This window comes from Oratosquilla oratoria, chromosome 16 (assembly GCF_046742065.1).
Source record: "Oratosquilla oratoria isolate Oo_2021 chromosome 16, ASM4674206v1, whole genome shotgun sequence".
Lineage (NCBI taxonomy): Eukaryota > Metazoa > Arthropoda > Malacostraca > Stomatopoda > Squillidae > Oratosquilla > Oratosquilla oratoria.
In genome coordinates this window covers 56467439-56476039 of record NC_134792.1, presented here as the reverse complement: position 1 = coordinate 56476039, position 8601 = coordinate 56467439, and positions in this window count along the sequence as shown.

Genomic DNA, 8601 nt, shown 5'->3' with positions numbered 1-8601 from the left:
GGTTGTAGCGTAAATATGAATCTTTTACTCAATTTGCTGTGGGGTATAAGTGGTTAGATACTATCTCCCCATCGTGTTCAAAGGATGAATACTGGATGCTGGAATATATATATATATATATATATATATATATATATATATATATTTATATATATATATTTATATATATATATATATATATATATATATATATATATATATATATATGTATATGATGAAGGTGGAAAAAGAAGTCGCGGGTCTAGTACCGAGTTTCTGAGTTTTTTCCTGACCGGTTTCGCTCTATGCTTCTTCAGAGGAAGCATAGAGCGAAACCGGTCAGGAATAAACTCAGAAACTCGGAACTAGACCCGTGACTTCTTTTTCCACCTTCATCAACTTGTCACAATGTACCAGCATATATATATATATATATATATATATATATATATATATATATATATATTATATACATAAATATATATATATATATATATATATATATATATGTATATATATATTTTAAAGGTCTCAGTTTTTTATCTTGTTCTCTTTGAGTAATCCTGAGCTTTACTTTTATAACTAATTATGTGCAATGTTGATATAGACCGGTAATTTATTACTACAAATTGCTCTAATGTTTTCAAATTTGGAAAGATCTTAACCCTTTTCGGCCTTTTTGTATATATATATATATATATATATATATATATATATATATATATATATATATATATATATATATATATACGTATATATATATATAATGGACAAGTTAACAATTTAACAAATCAACAATTTAGAGAAATCATCCGGTCAATTATAAGATCTAGTAGGATATTTTTATACCCTGCATAAAATCTTCTGGATTTCTTGATATATTTATTTTTTTTTCTTCGTGAGAAAATTGAGTTAGAGATATTGTCTGATTAATGATGACATGTAACAATGGAAATGAATATCGTTTCCACTTGAAACATTAGTTAGTTGCTTAACCACAGACGAGAATGTACAAATTCATATATATATATATATATATATATGTATATGTATATATATACATGTATATATATATATATATATATACGTATACATATGCATATACATATACATACACATATACATACATATACGTATTCATATATATGCAGAATTACCACAGGAGAAAAGAAAATTGAAAAGAGTAAACACTTTTGTACATTACATCCTCAGACAAAGTAACAAAGATTGATTGAATGATTGTAGGATCGTTCACTGAGGAAGGGTTGGGGCACTAGTGAAGGCTTATTCCCTGAGTGGCCAGAGATGTGTCGCCATGGGAGGTTGGGTGTGGAAAAAAGCTCGTCAAGAGGTCACTGAAGAGGTCACTGAAGGTCACTGAAGACATTGGTAAGAACCGTTAGTCTCACAGTTCTCAGTCCAGTCTAAAGGTATGGGGGCTTCAGGGTGCTCAGTGTTAAGAGGCAGTTGTCTGTAACGTGGTCAGCCGGCGGAAGGTGTTCGAGAACCCTTTCTCGAAGTCCAAAAATTCTGGTAGACTCCGTCTTGACAGAAGACACAGGTGTCAGTGTTAAGAGGCAGTTGTCTGCAACGTGGTCAGCCGGCGAGAGGTGTTCGAGAAGTCCTTCTCGAAGTCTAAAAATTCTGGAAGACTCCCTCTTCGCAGAAGACGCAGATGTCGATGCTGAGCACGGCTTGTCTGGTGGCCTGGGCTTAGACTTGAATGGCATTGAACATAAGAACATAATGTTTAGATATAACCCACTGTCAGAGAAACAAAACAAAAGGAACAGGTGGTAAGAGGACTACAGTTGTGGTCGAAATATACATATTTTCTGTTTCTTTTGCTGTTTCTCCGATTTTGGGTTATATTTAAACATTTTACAAATGTGTAGCTACATTTTGGTTTTGTGAATAAGAACATAAGAATGGAAGAGACTGCAAGAGACCATAAGGCCTACACTAGGCAGTTCCATGTTCATTACCACCTATCATCCCCATCCATAAAGTTATCTAACATTCTTTTAAAACAATCAATAACCTCATCGCTCACTGCATGGTTACTAAGTTTATTCCATTCGTTAACCACTTTATTGGTAAATTAGTTCTTGCCTATTTCCTTCTTAGATCTATTTTCCCCCAATTTTCCTGTTTTCCAATTTCCATTACTACGGGTTACTGTCTTGCTATCTTAATATAATGACTTTGTATCACCCTTGTTAAAGCCTTCGACCCATTTGAATACCTCTATTAGATCACCCAAGACTCTAGGTACTCCTGGGCAGCTTTGGCTTCTGGTGTTTTTGGGGAGTCAGAAGTTCCATCTGGGTGCCTCGGTCTGGATGTCCTCGGTCTGGTTGTATATCACCAGAACTGAGCCCTGGTCTGGTCTGGTGACGGTTGGCTAACATGATGACGTCAAGATCTAGCCTCTAGGTGACGATCTTGGTTGCGGTGTCTGCTGTTTCATTGTGCGGAATGCCGACGTGTCTAATGACGACATAGGGCTTGCCACTGTGCTGCATGTCGGTCTGGATGCCTCTGTTGACGGTAGATGTTGTCTCGAAGAGACAATCTTTGGTTATCGATGGCGTCCTGGTTATCTGTGTGGATGGCGGTGTTGTGAGGCGGTTAGATTTTGGAGTCTCGAACTGCTTCTGTGGGACGACAAAGGCAGAACCGACTGTGGCGTCTGTGTTGACTGATCTGTTGGTGTAACAGACCAGCGGCTCTGCATCGTGACCTTGTTATGCTTCGGTGATGCTCTGGTAGGCTGCCTCACGGACCTCGTCCAAGGTGTCGATGGCCTTGCTGTCGTTCGGGGCGATGTACTCAGATGTCTGCTGCCGGATTGGACCATGAAGAGGGACGACTAGGTCTTTAGGTTCTGGAGTAAGGTTATCTACCAGGCCGTGGAGTCACCAGGCATCGGCTGTCTGGAAGACCCACGCGTTCTCTGTGAAGACTTCTCAGGGTTTCTGGAGGACTGGAGTTGGTCATGAAGAGTGAGGCCAAAGTGGCTCGACAAAGAAACTGAAAAAAGTATTGCTAAAAAGAGACAGGCTTATAAGAAATATAAGTGCTCGGGTGCATCTAATGACTATGAAAGTTATGTATCAATACAGAGAGATTTAAAAAAGACAATAAGAAAAAGAAAACGACAATACGAAATGAACATCGCTGATAAATCCAAAGAGAATCCCAAAGAATTCTATAGTTACATTAGAGATAAAAAGGTTGTTAGGAATCACATTGGTCCACTATTATCTGCTGACGGTCAACTTGAATATTCAAATGAAGGAATGTATAATATCTTAAACAATTATTTTAGCTCGGTATTCGTAAACGAAACACCTCAAAGTGAATTCCAAACTGAAACCTGTGAAAAGTCTGGGGTAAACTTACTCACTACGGTAAATATAACAAAAGAAAAAATTAAAAGGTGTATAGACAAACTCAAAGTTAATAAAACACCAGGGCCTGACGGTTGGCATCCAAGAATCTTAAAGGAAATGAAAAATGAGATTGTTCTTCCATTAGAAATTATTTTCAAGAAATCCATCATATCCGGAGATGTCCCAAGAGAATGGAAGCTAGCTAACGTTACTCCCATATTAAAAAAAGGTGACAAAAAGAAACCAAATAACTATAGGCCTATAAGTTTGACTTCGATCGTAGGAAAAATAATGGAAACTATCATCAGAGATGCTATCGAATATCATTTAGAAAGTAACCGTTTGATAAATGATAGCCAGCATGGTTTCAGACGGAAACGTTCTTGCGTGACTAACTTACTCGAATTCTACAACACAGTTATCTCGAATTATGACAAAAGAAACAATATAGATTTAATATATCTAGACTTTGCAAAAGCTTTTGATACCGTCCCACACGAAAGACTACTTACTAAATTAGCTTTGCATGGAATAAGTGGTAGCCTATTAGGTTGGACTAGTAATTGGTTGAAAGGTCGAAAACAGAGAGTTGTTTTAAATGGAAAAACTTCTGGATGGAAAAGTGTTGCAAGTGGAGTTCCTCAGGGTTCCGTTCTTGGGCCACTTCTATTCATAGTATATATAAATGATATAGACCATGGACTAAAATCTACTGTTTCCAAATTTGCTGATGATACAAAACTGTGCGGAGTGGCAAATGATCACTCAAACCAATTAGATATTCAAGAAGATTTAGATAAATTACAGCAATGGTCTGAAAAGTGGCTAATGAAATTTAACACAAGTAAATGCAAGGTAATGCACATAGGTAAAAATAACAGTAAGTACGATTACAAGTTATTTGGAAATTCGTTAACAAAAGTGGATAGTGAAAAAGATCTCGGCGTAATTATCAGTAACGACCTCAAATCATCCAAGCAGTGTATTTCAGCCTCTGAGAAAGCAAATAAGATTCTGGGATTGATTGCGCGATCTTTTGATTTCAAAAGTCCATCACTCATTAACAAGCTATATAAATCGTTAGTTCGTCCACATTTGGAATATGCTGTTTCCGTATGGTCACCGAATCTCATTAAAGACATTGACAGACTGGAAAAAGTACAACGGCGAGCCACAAAACTGATTCCAAATATCAAAAATAAATCATACGAAAATCGACTTAAGCACATGAATCTGTTTTCCCTAAAAAAGCGTAGACTCAGAGGTGACTTGATACAGGTCTTTAAGATTTTAAAGGGAATTGACAACATCAAAAGTGACCAAATTTTCACATTGAATGAGAATCAGACAAGAAACAATGGTCTCAAACTGTCCGGAAATAGATTCAATTTAGAAGTAGGTAGAAACAACTTTGCCAACCGTGTAGTTAATGAATGGAATAAACTTCCTGCACAGGTAGTGCAATGTAGTTCAGTTCGAAGCTTTAAGAATCATTTAGATAAATACCTAAGTAAGATGCTGTAATGATTATAATTTATGTTATATTATTTGTTTTTGTTTTGTTATAATTTGTCTGTCTGATTTTCATTTATTATTAGTTATGTCAATTTATTATCATTTACTATTTACCTGTTTGTTTGTTATTCAACTATACCTATGCATTTATTTATGTATTTTATTTGTTATTTACATTATTATAGTTTTAATTTTTTATTAATATGATTTTTTTTTTTTTTTTTTTTTTTTGCATCCGACCTAGATATGGATCAAAAGGTCTCCTGTCGGCATGCTCCGCCTTTGTAATCCTTTGTAATCCTTTGTAATCTTTGTATAACCTTGTCTGCGAAGTAAGCCAGTCGAGGACCATGCCGCAGAGTGAAGGGTGATCTAATAGAGTTGTTCAAGTAGATCAAAGGCTTTAACAAGGGTGATGCAAACAAGGTCATCATATTTGAACAACAAGGTAGGACTCGCAGTAATGGATTTAAACTGGACAAATTTATATTTAAGAAGGAAATAGGCAAGAATTGGTTTACTAATAGGATGGTCGACGAATGGAATAGACTTAGTAGTAGACCATGTTGTAAGCGCTGAAACTATCAGTTGTTTTAAGAAACGATTAGACAACTTTATGGATGGGGATGACAGGTGGTGATGGATACGGAGCTGCCTAGTGTAGGCCTTATGGTCTCCTGCAATCTCCTTCATTCTTATGTTCTTATGTATTGTAGAGAGATAATACCGGGCTCTTATTGACAGATGGATCATGGATCTGCGAAGTCAGAGTACCCATTTTCATGACATCGGTTTTTGTGGGATAGGCAGAAAAATCTGAAGGAAAATTAAAGGGTAGTTGTACATAAAAGGGGGTTATTGTCAGTGAGAGCGTTTAATGATACTTTATTGACAACAAAGTAATGTCGTAGCACATTGGTAAAATGATACTAATGACCCACTTTCGGAGAAGAATAAGCAAAAGTAAAAAGATCCGTATATTTCGATCACTAACTGTGATCCTCTTCAGCTGTTAGTGATCGAAATATACGGATCTTTTTACTTTCGCTTAATCTTCTCCGAAAATGGGTCGTTAGTGATACTTTATTGAGTTTTATATCACGGCTCAGAAGGCAGGAGGATCGGGAACTGCATCTGTGTCAACCAACATAAGAACATAAGAATGATGGAGACTGCAAGAGACCATGAGGCCTACACTAGGCAGTTCCATGTCCATTACCACCTGTCATCCCCATCCATAAAGTTGTCTAGCCGTTTCTTAAAACAAATGATAGTTTCAACGCTCACTACATGGTTACTAAGTCTATTCCATTCGTTGACCAGCCTATTAGTAAACCAATTCTTGCCTATTTCCTTCTTAAATCTAAATTTGTCCAGTTTAAATCCATTACTGCGAGTCCTGCCCTGTTGTCTTAGTATGATAACCTTGTTTGCGTCACCCTTGTTAAAGTCTTTGAAAGCGGGATAAAAGGTTTGAGACATTGTTGATTAGAAAGGCGAAAAAAAAACAATGAGAGGAAAACTGATATGAAAAGATGCATTCTGAGAGAAAAACAGAGATTAAATTAATTTTAGTAAAATAAAGACGTGTGTATGTTTGAGCTTGCGGACATGCTCGTGCAAAGTGTTTGCATATTTCCAACGAAAAGATAGTTGATTCTACTTTCCGCGTGTATTAGTGAATATTGAGTAATATTCACATGGTTGTACACGACTTTTCGTTCATACCGTTGATGGGAGAGTCACATTCTGCACGGGGAGATCTACGTGTTATGTGTCATATTAGGTGTTCGTGCTTGCTGTGGAGCCTTTCAGGATGTCTGGAGTAGAGATTATGTTTGTGTTGGTGAAGTAGACAGGTGTTGACAGCTTGATCTAGTGATTCAAAGGTTCCGAAGTCGCTCCATCTCGAACTCATGATGGATCGAACTGCAGCATTCGGAACCTTCTGATTGGAGTAGAACATAAGAATAAAGGAGACTGCAAGAGACCATAAGGCCTACACTAGGCAGCTCCGTATCCATCACCACCTGTCATCCCCCATCCATAAAGTAGTTTTTATATATTTATTTATTGTGGGGCATGTTATCTGGCTTGATCCTAGGATCTGCCACAGTAACGACCTGGTCAGCAATAGGCACAGTCGACGTTTAGTGGGTAATGGTGTAGCTTTGGGACGTTTTAGCTTCCCCAGCTGAACCGTAGCCATCGCTCCATGTATGCGGAAATGTGAAGTCCAGCTACGGCCACTGTCCAGTGTGTGTCCTAGCAGACAGACATCGTTCTTCATTGGGATGTCTATGTTTTTTATCTTAAGAGGAGTGTTCGTGATTGTTCTGTTGGTTTTGTTGCAGTGGAAGTAGACAGTTTTGCATTTCGACGCTCTTAAGGGGAGTGTTCGTGATTGTTCTGTTGGATTTGCTGCACTGTTCGTGATTGTTCTGTTGGATTTGCTGCACTGTTCGTGATTGTTCTGTTGGATTTGCTGCACTGTTCGTGATTGTTCTGTTGGATTTGCTGCACTGTTCGTGATTGTTCTGTTGGATTTGCTGCACTGTTCGTGATTGTTCTGTTGGATTTGCTGCACTGTTCGTGATTGTTCTGTTGGTTTTGCTGCACTGTTCGTGATCGTTCTGTTGGCTTTGCTGCACTGTTCGTGATTGTTCCGTTGGATTTGCTGTACTGTTCGTGATTGTTCTGTTGGATTTGCTGCACTGTTCGTGATTGTTCTATAGGATTTGCTGCACTGTTCGTGATTGTTCTGTTGGATTTGCTGCACTGTTCGTGATTGTTCTGTTGGAATTGCTGCACTGTTCGTGATTGTTCTGTTGGATTTGCTGCACTGTTCGTGATTGTTCTGTTGGATTTGCTGCACTGTTCGTGATTGTTCCGTTGGATTTGCTGCACTGTTCGTGATTGTTCTGTTGGATTTGCTGCACTGTTAGTGATTGTTCTGTTGGATTTGCTGCACTGTTCGTGATTGTTCTGTTGGTTTTGCTGCACTGTTCGTGATCGTTCTGTTGGCTTTGCTGCACTGTTCGTGATTGTTCCGTTGGATTTGCTGTACTGTTCGTGATTGTTCTGTTGGATTTGCTGCACTGTTCGTGATTGTTCTATAGGATTTGCTGCACTGGAAGTAGACATTTTTGCATTTCGACGTATTCGTGAATAACAAAGACATAAAAGTTGTGGTTAAAGAATAGGGACAGAAATGGAGAAACGATGGAGGGGGGGGATATGTACATAGCAAAGGTATGTGGAGATATGTACATAGTAAAGGTATGTGGAGATATGTACATAGCAAACGTATGTGGAGAAGCCCATTGATCCAACCACGTAATTCCACTCAGGTCAATCTGAAGGGTATTTTTTACAAATTAATTTGGTCAACAAGTTGTTCCATTCGAACTACCTATAACTCGTATCTGTATATATATATATATATATATATATATATATATATATATATATATATATATGTATATATATATATATATATATATATATATATATATATATATGTATATATATATATATATATATATATATATATATATATTTTTGTATATGTGCCTGAGAACAAACATGATTCAATCACGTTTCTTTCAAGCAAACATTTGTCCATTCAATATGGTGATTATTGTTTTATGCTGAAGTAAAACATTATTTTCTTGGTAAGTCGTTGCAGTATATCTATGCTGAGAAGTCCTAG